The sequence below is a fragment of the Ruditapes philippinarum genome, unplaced genomic scaffold, assembly GCF_026571515.1.
Source record: "Ruditapes philippinarum isolate M1 unplaced genomic scaffold, ASM2657151v2 ctg2672_1_1_1_1, whole genome shotgun sequence".
NCBI classification, from domain to species: Eukaryota; Metazoa; Mollusca; class Bivalvia; order Venerida; family Veneridae; genus Ruditapes; species Ruditapes philippinarum.
The window spans coordinates 97129-109718 of record NW_026866234.1 but is presented as its reverse complement, the minus strand read 5'-3'; positions in this window follow the sequence as shown (position 1 = coordinate 109718).

The following is a 12590-nucleotide window of genomic DNA, read 5'->3' as shown; positions in this document are numbered from 1 at the left end:
AATCAATAAAATTAAGAGATTTTGTTGAGAAAATAAGTGTCCTTAACTGATATATTTGTGACGAATGTTGTTAAGTCAGTAAACAAATGACGGGTGTTCGGCAAATAAAACGTCAGATTGTCTCGAGTGTATATCAGGCTCTAAATCAGTATTTCCTGTGGTATGAATGAGTTTGAAAGTACAATGTTGTAGTAATTTTTAATCTTTTTTTTTTCAGTTCTTAAAGGCCATCTTTACTTTGCTCTGTTATCATCCTAATTTTTATTTATTTTAATCCGTGAGTTTTGATAATTTAAAAGGAAGAGCAAAACAATGTATTAATCATTTATATTTATATTGATTTAAACCATTTTATCATTTAACAGTAAATACAGTTTGCATACATACCTCAAGCCATCATTGGATACCCTCGGTTGATTAACATGTAACAAAACATGTAATTGTTAATGGTTCGCCCGTGGTGACATCATACCAGGTCCTGAAAGATAGAAACTTCTATGTTGTTTGCATGGTCAAAGTTAATAGTTATGAAGGTGATATAAAAAAAAGAAAGGAAAGGGAAAAATGAATGAACTATTTAACAGTCATTGAACAGTTTTGAATAGTATTTTTTAATTCTTTTGAAACTTTCATTAACAAACCTTTATCATATTCTGAACACTGTTATTGGTACAAATTAATTTTCTTCCATTGCTATTTATTCAGTTTTGTTTTTGTTCTGTTTTATATTGGGTTTTATGTTGCACCAACAGGTCTATGGCAACTTCTTAGCTTAACTGTATGGTGGAGGAAGACCTTGTGTGCCACTGTGCATTATTTCAGGCACAAACAGGCGCCTGAGTTATAAGAACCACTGACATTCTGAAAACTAAACGGATAGCTTTCTCACATGAAAGAATCTGAAAATGCGAAGCTGAAACCAACAGCAGTGAGAGGCAAGTGGTTTGAAGTCAAAGACCTTAACCACTCGGCCACGGACACCAATTATTATTTACTCAGTCATTTTGCACCCAAGTATATGTGTTTTCGTCATTTTGCACCTGATCAATTGTGTTGTTGTCATTTCACACCTTAGCGACTGTGTCATTGTTATTTAGGACCTTAGCAACTGTGTCATTGTCATTTCGGACCTTAGCAACTGTGTCATTGTCATTTCGGAACTAAGCGACTGTGTCATTGTCATTTCGGACCTTAGCAACTGTGTCATTGTCATTTCGAACATAAGCAACTGTGTCATTGTCATTTCGGACCTTAGCGACTGTGTCATTCTTATTTTGGACCTAATCGACTGTGTCATTGTGATTTGGACCTTAGCGACTGTGTCATTGTTATTTCGGACCTTAGCGACTGTGTCATTGGGGACCTTAGCAACTATATGATTGTTATTTGGGACCTTAGCAACTGTATCGTTGTTATTTGGGCCCTTAGCAACTGTGTTATTGTCATCTGGGACCTTAACGACTGTGTCATTGTCGTTGGGGACCTTAGCGACTGTGTCATTGAGCAACTATATCATTGTTATTTGGGACTTTAGCAACTGTGTCATTGTTATTTGGGACCTAAGCACCTGCATTATTGTCATTTCGGACCTTAACGACTGTGTCATTGTCATTTCGGACTTTAGTGACTGTGTCATTGTAATTTCTGACCTACATGTAAGCAACTGTGTCATTGTTATTTCGGACTTTAGGGACTGTGTCATTGTTATTTCAGACCTTAGAATCTGTGTCATTATCATTTGGGACCTTAGGGATTGTGTCTTTGTCATTTTGGACCTAAGCAACAGTTTCACTGTTATTTGGGACCAGTTAGTGATTTGGCACCTTAGTGACTTTGTCATTGTTATTTTGGACCATAGAGACCCTGTCATTGTTATTTTGAACCTTAGCGACTGTGTCATTGTCATTTCAGACCTTAGCGACTGTGTCATAGATATTTCGGACCTTAGCAACCGTGTCATTGTCATTTTGGACCTTAGCGACTGTGTCATTGTTATTTTGGACCTTAGCAACTGTATCATTGTCATTTCGGACCTTAGGGACTGTGTCATTAACTTTAACTTTATTGAATGCGAATATATGTCATACTTAATGACCTAAAATAGCCTTAAATGTATCATTTTGCCTCTTGTTGAAAAATAACTATTAAAATAGAAAAAAGTATTTAAAAAAATGTGTTTTTCAGGATTCAAACCTGGGTCCCTCCATTTAGGAAGTGATTCAGATTAATGGTTCTATGGTTGACATTAATATTGTCAGTAATTCTTTCCTCATCACCACTGATTCCATTCAACAGAATTATATTATTGATGGAAATTAGTTGGAATGTGTAAAAAATGTGTAAATGCATGAAAAAGAATCTAAAAGAACTCAACTGAGGTCCAAAAGCCTAAAAATCATAAAATTTAGATTTCTCACACTGGGACACTTAATTTAGAAGGAATTGCAAAGGATTATATAGAAATGTACTCTGAGTTAAATTGAAAATTATATTTTTATGTGATTCCGTTTGCATTGACTTTAAACGCTTTTCATTTTTTGGATCATTTTATACAATACAATAATTATTATAGGAAAATTGACTGAGCTAATGACAAAAGTTATTGGTCAATACCTACATCAAATGCTAGAGAAAAAAATGTTCAGTCCTGTCAAGTTAAAAAATCAAAGCACAGAAAGCGCTGAATTTGTTTGGGTCTCAGAATGTCAGAAAGGTGAAGGTTGTGAAATTATAAACCAATTTGTTTTTGTAAAGTGCCACCAATGCTTTCCAGCATTTTAATTGTAGTAAATTGGCTATAAGACTAATTTAAACACTGATATTCAATCCAATGTTTATTTGACTTAAACAATTAGAAAAAAAAATGAGTTGCCTTAAGTGGGATTTGAACTCCAGACCTCTCGCTTCCTAAGCGAGCGCGCAAACCCCTCAGCCAGTGTGAAGTTATTTGTAAACAGCCTGAAGAAAACTATATTATTCTATATTAGGGTTTGTAACGATGCTAACTGTTGTTTAACACAGATGTAAATAATCATGGAGCTTACTATAAGCATGTATATCTATAAAGAATAAAACAATATTAGAAATCTTCGACCATTCGGGAATTATTTTGACCATCTTTACGCAGTGATCTCCCCTGAATTTTTCGGCGTTAGTTTACATATAATGGGAAGTAACCGCTTCAAAAAAGCGGACTACTTTCGGCACTTGCAATTAACAGCATTAGAGTCTGAAATTTCGCTACCATTATTTCTTTGGTCTGACGACCCAAACAAATAAAAACCATAGTACTTATTAGGTCCTTTAAAGGAATGAATCACATACAAAACATAAAACATTAAGTTTTGCACTAAATATCACTTAAATAAGCAGGGTAAAAAAAAACACTAACATGAAACCAATTCTTTCCAATGCTGAACTAAGTTACTTTTGAATTTGTTTTTTTCTTAATTTCCTCTTGGTATTGACATCTGTCAATAAAACAATATACCTCAGACCATTACGTCTCACAAAGTAATAAAGAATATTCCACCTTGCCCCCATACTGTGTATTTTTTTCTCCTGGTAATTATTCAACTACATAATTGACTAGCACTTAAATTCAATTTCATGTTCACTTAAGAAGCAAAGATCAATCATGCTTAATTAAAACTCATGTATTTTTTTCTTTCTTTAATAAAGTAAAGTCAATAAAAAAAACAATAAGAAAATCTGATATCTTCATAACAGAACAATAACACAAAGTTTTGTTTTTTTAATTACGAGGTTTAAATCAATGAAAAAAATCAATTTGTAAAAAATCATAACATGTCGTCTGAATGACAGTCGGAAGTATGACACAAAAAAATATTTTTTTTATATAAAATATAAACATTTATCAAAGTGAATCTATATCAAGAGTTTAAACAGAGTAAATATAACTCTGTAGCAGTAATATACTTGAAGCAGTTATAAATCTTTATCATTTCTTTAACATGAAGTAGTCATAAAACCTGTAGCAGTAACAGACCTGTAGCAGCTATATTACCTGAAGTAGTATCAAAACCTTTAGCAGTAATATACCAGTAGCAGTTATATTACCTGAAGAAGTAATAAAATCTATAGTAGTAATATACCAGTAGCAGTTATATTACCTGGAGAAGTAATAAAACCTGTACCAGTAATGTACCTATAGCAGTTATAAATTTGTAGAATAAATATTACCTGAAATAGTCATAAAACCTGAAGCAACAACATACCAGTAGCAGTTATATAACCTGAAGTAGTTATTAAACGTATAGCGGTAACATACCAGTAGCAGTTATATAACCTGAAGTAGTTATTAAACATATAACAGTTACATACCAGTAGCAGTTATATAACCTGAAGTAGTTATCAAACTTATAGCGGTAACTCAAGTAGTTATTAAACTTATAGCGGTAACATACCGGTAGCAGTTATATAACCTGAAGTAGACTTATAGCAATATCATTCCAGTAGTAATTAAATAACCTGAATTAGTAATAAAAATATTTAGCAGTAATATACCATTAATAGTTATATAACCTGAAGTAGTAATAAAACCTGTAGCAGCAATATACCTGTAGCCATTATAAATCTGCAGCAGTAATATATAATAAAGAAGCAATTCAATCTGTAAGTGGTAATATACACAACGAAACAATAAACCTGTAGTAGTTATATACCAGTACTTGAAACAGACAGGCCGAATACAAGGATGTTTTTTCACAACCTAAAATAGTACTGCAGGAATTCAATATAAATTAAACACTTTCAACCACAGGGATTTACTTCAACCATCAGAGTAATATACATGTACATGTAAGAATTATTTCACAAAGTACAAATTTCAATCAATATAAAATCCTGCCCAACATTATTTCAGTTAGAATCTTTTGAATCATTTATTTACAGACCAATGTTTTATTAATCAGTGTAAGTGATTCTCTCACTGAAATAAATAATTGAGCCGCGTCACGACAAAACCAACAAAATGGGTTTGCGACCAGCATGGATCCAGACCAGCCTGCACATCCGCGCAGTCTGATCAGGATCCATGCTGTTCGCTTACAAACCCTATAACAAGTAGAGAAACTGACAGCATGGATCCTGATCAGACTGCGAGGATGCGCAGGCTGGTCTGGCTCCATATTGGTCCCTTACCCATTATGTTGGTTTTGTCGTGACGTGGCTCATATTTGTGTTGTTAATTGCTCATTGATATTTCAGAATAATAACTTTGCATAATTCTTTTTTATCCCCAGCCTAGTTACTTTGTTATGTTATCTTTTAAATACATGTAAAGAAATGGACTAAAATTATTTCAATTTGCAAGAAATATTTAAAAAAAATACAATAGCATACTAGTATAAAAATTGTTTTTATAATATCAAGGCTTAGACAGATTAATATTTAGTTTATTTGTGTATTGTTTATATTCACTGTTTATATTCGCTAACTGAGCATTCACTGTCACAGGGTAAGAAAAATGTGCAGCCTGACTGGGACTCTAACTAATGGGACCCTTGAAATACAGTTCCACAGCTTTCAGGACTAAGCTAATTTTGACAGTTTACATATTTAGTAAACACTTCTAGACCGTGACATACTCTCCTGCTATAAAGAAATTTGTCTTCTTATTTTTTTATGGGAACAGAAAACAATGTGAATTGACCTGGCCCCATGTTCACTAAGATTAAAGGATCAGGATCAAGCTTTATACAGCTACTGTCCAATGTTTGGCACCAAATGCCACAGGTTAAGAAAACAGTACAGTCTGACTAGGACTCAAACTGGAACTCAACTAAGCTATCTGGCTGCTTATAAATTTTCCCCCACATTTCTGTAACATATATATTCTTTGACACATACATGTATGTAATCAGGTAATTGTAGAAGTCATTTGATGGGCATTATTTACACATTATAGCATGCTTTGTGGTTACACCAGTAAATTATAATGTTGAACAAGAAAAGCATTGATGCAAAGCATCAAAGTGCGTCCAAGCAAGAAATGCAGAAAGTGAAGATGAACTAGTAGACATATGATGACAAGATATTCTTATAAACTTTTCAATGGTTAATTGGTTTTTACCAGAATGAACAGACGAAAGACATTGTTCATTATGAACTTTGATTGGCATGCTAGAGATTAGAATATTACTTGTTATTTCTTTATGATCGTGATTGTTAATAGCAACGGATATACATGTATACCATCATTTATAATCCATATGTGTAACGCATGATCAACACCTTGTGGAATTGTCTCTTATTATGTTATCGCTATTAGCAAAGACCCCCTGTTAAGGTATGTTCACACTTAGTAAAAATATGACAATGGTTTATATTACCATGTTGATCATGTTAAGCATAATTGTTTATTATACAATAATTGTAATATCTATTCTAATATAAAAAATACAGATTTTATTAATATTGTTTTCCTCTCTTTTTTTGTGTTTTATGTGCTATTTTAATACTGAGTTTTTACGTTTACTACTCTTTTTTATCAAAATTGTAAAATAAATTTTAAGAATTCAATTGTCATATTGACCAACGATTATAAATCAAAACTTAACTAGAAAAAGTCAGTAAATTATTCTTAATCTTTCAATATATAATATTGTTTATTCTTAAACAATGTACGTGTACATTTGTATTTTTCTTTATCATTTTTTAAATTATCAATCAATTGAATAATTCATAAAATCTAATTTGTAACTTTGAATAATTCCTCGGCATCTTTACTAAACACAAATAACAAATTAAATAAAATGTTTCAAAGTTGATAGTGTCATATTAATACCATAAAAATGAACCTTTTGCTCAATTATTGCACATATTTATTGTTTTTATCTTATAAAGATAAAATGAAACATGCTATTGTTGTTGTTGTTAGTTTTTTTCGAATTGTATGTAATGTTTAATAATGAGTTCATCTGTGTTTATTAATTATTGTAACCAAACTAAGTGACAAACATTCATTTTCGAAAAAAAGCTTATTTATCTGTAAAATATTTGTTCTGTTCTGTAACGATATCAAACATCTACTCCAAAGCCGCGAGAGACCGGACAATAAACGTGTGATACTATTCGCCGGTCACTAGTAAATCCCGGTCAAAATAGACCGAGAGACCGGGAATTACCGATAGCAGTACATCCCTCTATAAATAGATTTTTGGAATGTTTAGGTCATCAACTCATCATTCTATTTTAACATACCATAATAACCCACTGTGTACTACAAAATGATAAATAAAAAAAACGAAGAGACGGAAAAGGTTATTTCATGCATTGCGAAATTCTCCAGTTCGCTATTCATTGTACATATCGAGATATTTTTTTTAATCAAGCACCCTCATACCGATCGGAATGATCGGCTTTTATTATGTGGTCATAATAAAAGGCTCGAGAAGTTGCTGTCGCCCATTCACAAAATCTGATTTCATTCCATAAGGGCGCCGCTCTTCGGCGCGGACGCCAATGATTTATAACTTTTGTCACTATCAGAATGAGGCATCTTTTAAAATTTCATCCAGTAAATTAGCAGGGATTTGATACATACATAACATAATAAATAATATAAATAAAAATACCAGGCATAGAAAATGATCAAAACAAGAAACATCTATTTAATTCCAAGTGTTGTTACTAATTTTTAGCTGCTGTCAACACCTTACAGCTGTAATGACAGCCAGTTGCTCATGCTGACCAACGAACACAAAAGTATCTTCTATTTATTATATGTAAAGGGGGACAACAAAAACAGCAGACATTTTTACTACCAAAATTGTTACCTCCCTTGCACTGCTTACCTGAAACAAATGCATTTCCTTTGTATAATTATATTCTTTCAAGTCAGAAAACATATGAAACACATAAGAAAAGCTACCATGTTTTTTCCACAAATGAATCAAAATAGGTTTAATGCTTCATTTTGTAAATGTAAATCACACATCCACCATCAGTAAAATTGCCCGTTGGAACAAAAGGGATAGTTATAATTTATCACGTCGGGTAGCTGATTAGGATTACTGCATGTGTCCAAATAACACTCCTCGCAACGACATCAGTCTCCATGTTTGCGCGTCAAAATCACAAGGTGAGAGAGTAAGGCAATGTAATCGGAGACAAAATTAAAGACGATATAATAAAGGGAGTGCGACTTTATGACTGCAGTTAACAGTTCTGGAAAAGAAACATTATCAATAATCTTCTGAAGTTTAAGTTGAGAAATAAGCTATAGCTCAGGGGATAATGTTCAATGGCGTGAAGTTCGGGAAAAAGGGGTAAGTAAGGTTTTCTTTGATGGTGATAACGGATGGGCGGCCGGAGTAGTGTCAGTTATTATTTAATTGGTATAGCAACCGGACCAAACTGATTAATCTTGTAGAAAAGGGATAGCCCGTCATCTACATGATTACATATGAATTCAAGTCTAGAGAGATTTAAGAGAATGGAACATATCAGTAACACTAGAGGTCTGACCATTATCTGGCTTCATCCAACGGGAATGACTTCTTTGGGCATTTTCAGTTTGATTTGTATACACAGTATTTGTGTTTTGGGTCTGTCTGACTAATGTCTGGTAAGTTATGAAGTAGATGGATAAGCTTTTAGCATTATGATTCTGCAACTGAACGCTAATGTTTGGTCTGCTCTTTGTCATGTCCTGTTTATGTTTTTCTCCCATGTAAGCTAGTTATTTGAGGTATCCCACATTTAGAGGGGGTAAATTCCATATACCACCTCAAATCCCACTTTTCTTACCAAAGTTTTGACAATTAAGGGGGTAACTGATTAGTTAACTGATATCAGAGCAATGAATAATGCAATATTGTTTACAAGTAGTCGGACAATTGACTTCAGTTACATAAAAAACCTTGTAATGCCATATATATCGATGACGGATGTTTTTTTCTAAGACAATCGGACGCCCCTCTGTGCATTATTTCAGGCAAGAACGGGCACCTTAGTAGATCCATCAACGTCCAGTAAGCTACATGTAGCTGAGAAAAAACAAAGTCGCAGGTGGGATTCGCATCCACAGCGGTGGGAACGTCATGTAATTTACAAGTATAACTTATAGGGCACTATCTAACCTTTTTCCCAGAAACCATAATGGAGGGGGCAACAGATGTTTCGGCTGGTTTTGGAAGTGCCTTACATAGAACACTTGTCACGTTATGGGCCTAGCTATAGTCGGCAAACTTTTACCTAATAGGTTGGATAGGTGAAGGAGTACAAGAGCAATTTCTATTATGTTTATATGAAAGAAAGCGTACGTTGATTATTTACTGTTAACATCACACTATAGAGAAGTTTATATGTGCTGCTTGTATGTCGACATAATTTGAACAAGACATACTAATTCAGCTCATCTAAGAAACATTACCAATTTCGACACATACAATCTTGACAGCAGACCACCTAATCATACAAGATCCCTAATACAAAAGTACAAGGCCTCACATATCTAGACAAGAATATGTGTTAATCAGTTCTTTACATGTCCCTCCCCTCCTTCTTCCGCCATTGTGCCCTCTTCCGTTGGTTCGATGCATTCTGGGTGTCCGGCTGGGTTGCCGCCTCCCTGCCTTATTGATCATCGTACACATCTTTTAGGTAAGCTGTCAAACAGTAAGATTGTCTTATGTTAATATGTGTGACAACGTAATGATAGAACATCAGTCAACAAATATCCTTATTTCTAAAAAAAATAGATAATTAAGTAAATAAATAAATAAAAGTAAAATGTCTCTGGTTTATTTGGTATTATTTTCTATCAAACCTTAAATAGCTCGAACCGGTTCAATTGTCTAATTTTATTATGCCCAGTGTCAGACATAATATAATTATATTGTTATAGATTCCAGAGTCTTCTCTGCATTCCTTACCTATATCCTACGGAATGCCGTTAGGGCCATTGCCTATGAATGTGTTGATCTGAAACGCGATAGTCGATAGAACGATGGTGAAAACGCGAAATCACGAAACTACGATGGTGAAAATGCGAAAGCACGACGATGAACACGCGAAAGTACGATGATGAAAACGCGACAGTACGATACTACGATGATGAAAGCGCGATAAACTATCGTGTTTTCACCATCGTACTGTCGCGTTTTCACCATCGTAGTTTCGTGATTTCGCGTTTTCATCATCGTACTGTCGTGTTTTCATCATCGTACTATCGCGTTTTCACCATCGTACTATCGCGTTTTCACCATCGTACTATCGCGTTTTCATCATCGTACTGTCGTGTTTTCATCATCGTACTATCGCGTTTTCACCATCGTACTGTCGTGATTTCATCATCGTACTATCGCGTTTTCATCATCGTACTATCGCGTTTTCATCATCGTACTGTCGTGTTTTCACCATCGTACTATCGCGTTTTCACCATCGTACTGTCGTGATTTCATCATCGTACTATCGCGTTTTCATCATCGTACTATCGCGTTTTCACCATCGTAGTTTCGTGATTTCGTGTTTTCACCATCGTACTATCGACTATCGCGTTTCAGATTAACACATTTATAGGCGATGGCCCTAACGGCATTCCGGAATGCCGTAAGGGCCATCGCCTATGAATGGTTTGATCTGAAACGCGATACTCGACAGTACGATGATGAAAACGCGAAATCACGAAACTACGATAATGAAAACGCGACAGTACGATGTTGAAAACACGATAGTTTATCGCGTTTTCATCATCGCAGTATCGTACTGTCGCGATTTCATCATCGTACTATCGCGTTTTCATCATCGTGCTTTCGCGTTTTCACCATCGTAGTTTCGTGATTTCGCGTTTTCACCATCGTACTATCGACTATTGCGTTTTAGATCAACACATTCATAGGCGATGGCCCTAACGGCATTCCGTAATATCCACCTGCTGAAAATGCAGTGCATTCACACAAAAGAAAAATGTGTACGTACTATGCTTCAGCTAAACACCAATCAACACAAAGTCCTGTGTAGAGCGTCCGAGCGTCGAGTGGTTAAGGTAGTTGACTTCAAACCACGTGCCCTTCACCGCTGTGGGTACGAAACCCGGCGAAAATTTGGATTCTCTCATAAGAGGAAGCTATCTAGCTAGCTTACGGAACGTTGGTGGTTCTACTTATGTGACCATTTGTGCTTGAATTAATGCATGGAAGGGCATCTGAGGTCTTCCTCCACAAGTAAAGCTGGAACGATGCCATATGACATATACTGTGTCGGTGTGACGTAAAACCACAAATAAATAAACAAACAAACGAACAAATAAACAGCAGCCTGTGTCCCTTTCTTTCGTCTTACATATCGTTCTATTTCTTCGCTTTGTGGTGGTTAGACGACTCTCTTTCCAAGGCATCCCAAACAAAATAGCCTCTTATGCACCCTAGGCCTCCCTAATTAGTCACGTTGTACAGACATACTGACAGACAGACACACACACACGCGCGCGCACACACACTTATATGATCACCTTTATCACATCATCGTATCAGCTTAATATTACAAAAAAATCTTGAATAGAGTTTTTATTAATAATTATAATAATTTTAATGTAATGGGCGTTAATAAATGTTTGTTTCAGAAAAGAACACACACACTTAGACAAGATTAAAGTTAATCAGATTGCAGCCAAATAATATATGTTCGTGTTGTTGATACCTTAATCCAAGAAAAAGATAACATTATAAACTTGTTCGCCCAATAAGATTTCAGGTGTGAATTTTACTTCCCGAATAGGAATGTCTAACGTGATGAACTTTTCTATATATACTGATTTAAAAATAAATAAAGCAAGCGATTGGTACCCGGACTACTTATCTCTGTTGAAATAGGACATAGTAAAGTTTGTGTCGTAAGAGTAAAGTATAACACTATATTAACTCTAACCGTTAATTATTGATATGCGAAATTTATAGAGTTTTTCTTTATTTGCACTTCTTACAAAATTATAAAATGAACAAAAAATATCACGTGTAATAAAGAACAGCTATATTAATACAGAACAAGACAAAAATTTATATTGTCTCATGTGCACGTAAGGCCAACTACATGTAGATACGTATCTCAAAGAATAATAATTATATTTATACTGTTTCTCACGAACATACGACCAGCTTGATATTTCATAGGAAATAACTAAATTTATACTGTCTCACATGCACGTAAGACCAACAACATGTAGAAATAGTAATCTCGCGAAAAGCTTGATACCGTATAGGAAACAACTAAATGAGCCGCGTCACGACAAAACCAACATAGTGTGTTTGCGACCAGTATGAATCCAGACCAGCCTGCGCATCCGCGCAGTCTGATCAGGATCCATGCTGTTCGCTATCAGTTTCTCTACTTGTAAAAGAGTTGGTAAGCAAACGCACTATATGTTGGTTTTACCCAAATTTATACTGTCTCACATGCATGTAAGACCAGATTGATTTCATTACAGGCAAGATTAAGATTCATGCTCAATTTCATGAAAAGTTTAGTAAATACTGTGACGTGAACAAAGAAAGTGATGTGCACATTACAAATGACACAAACCACGTAAATATCCAAAAAGATGTCAATATACATGTATGCAAAAATAG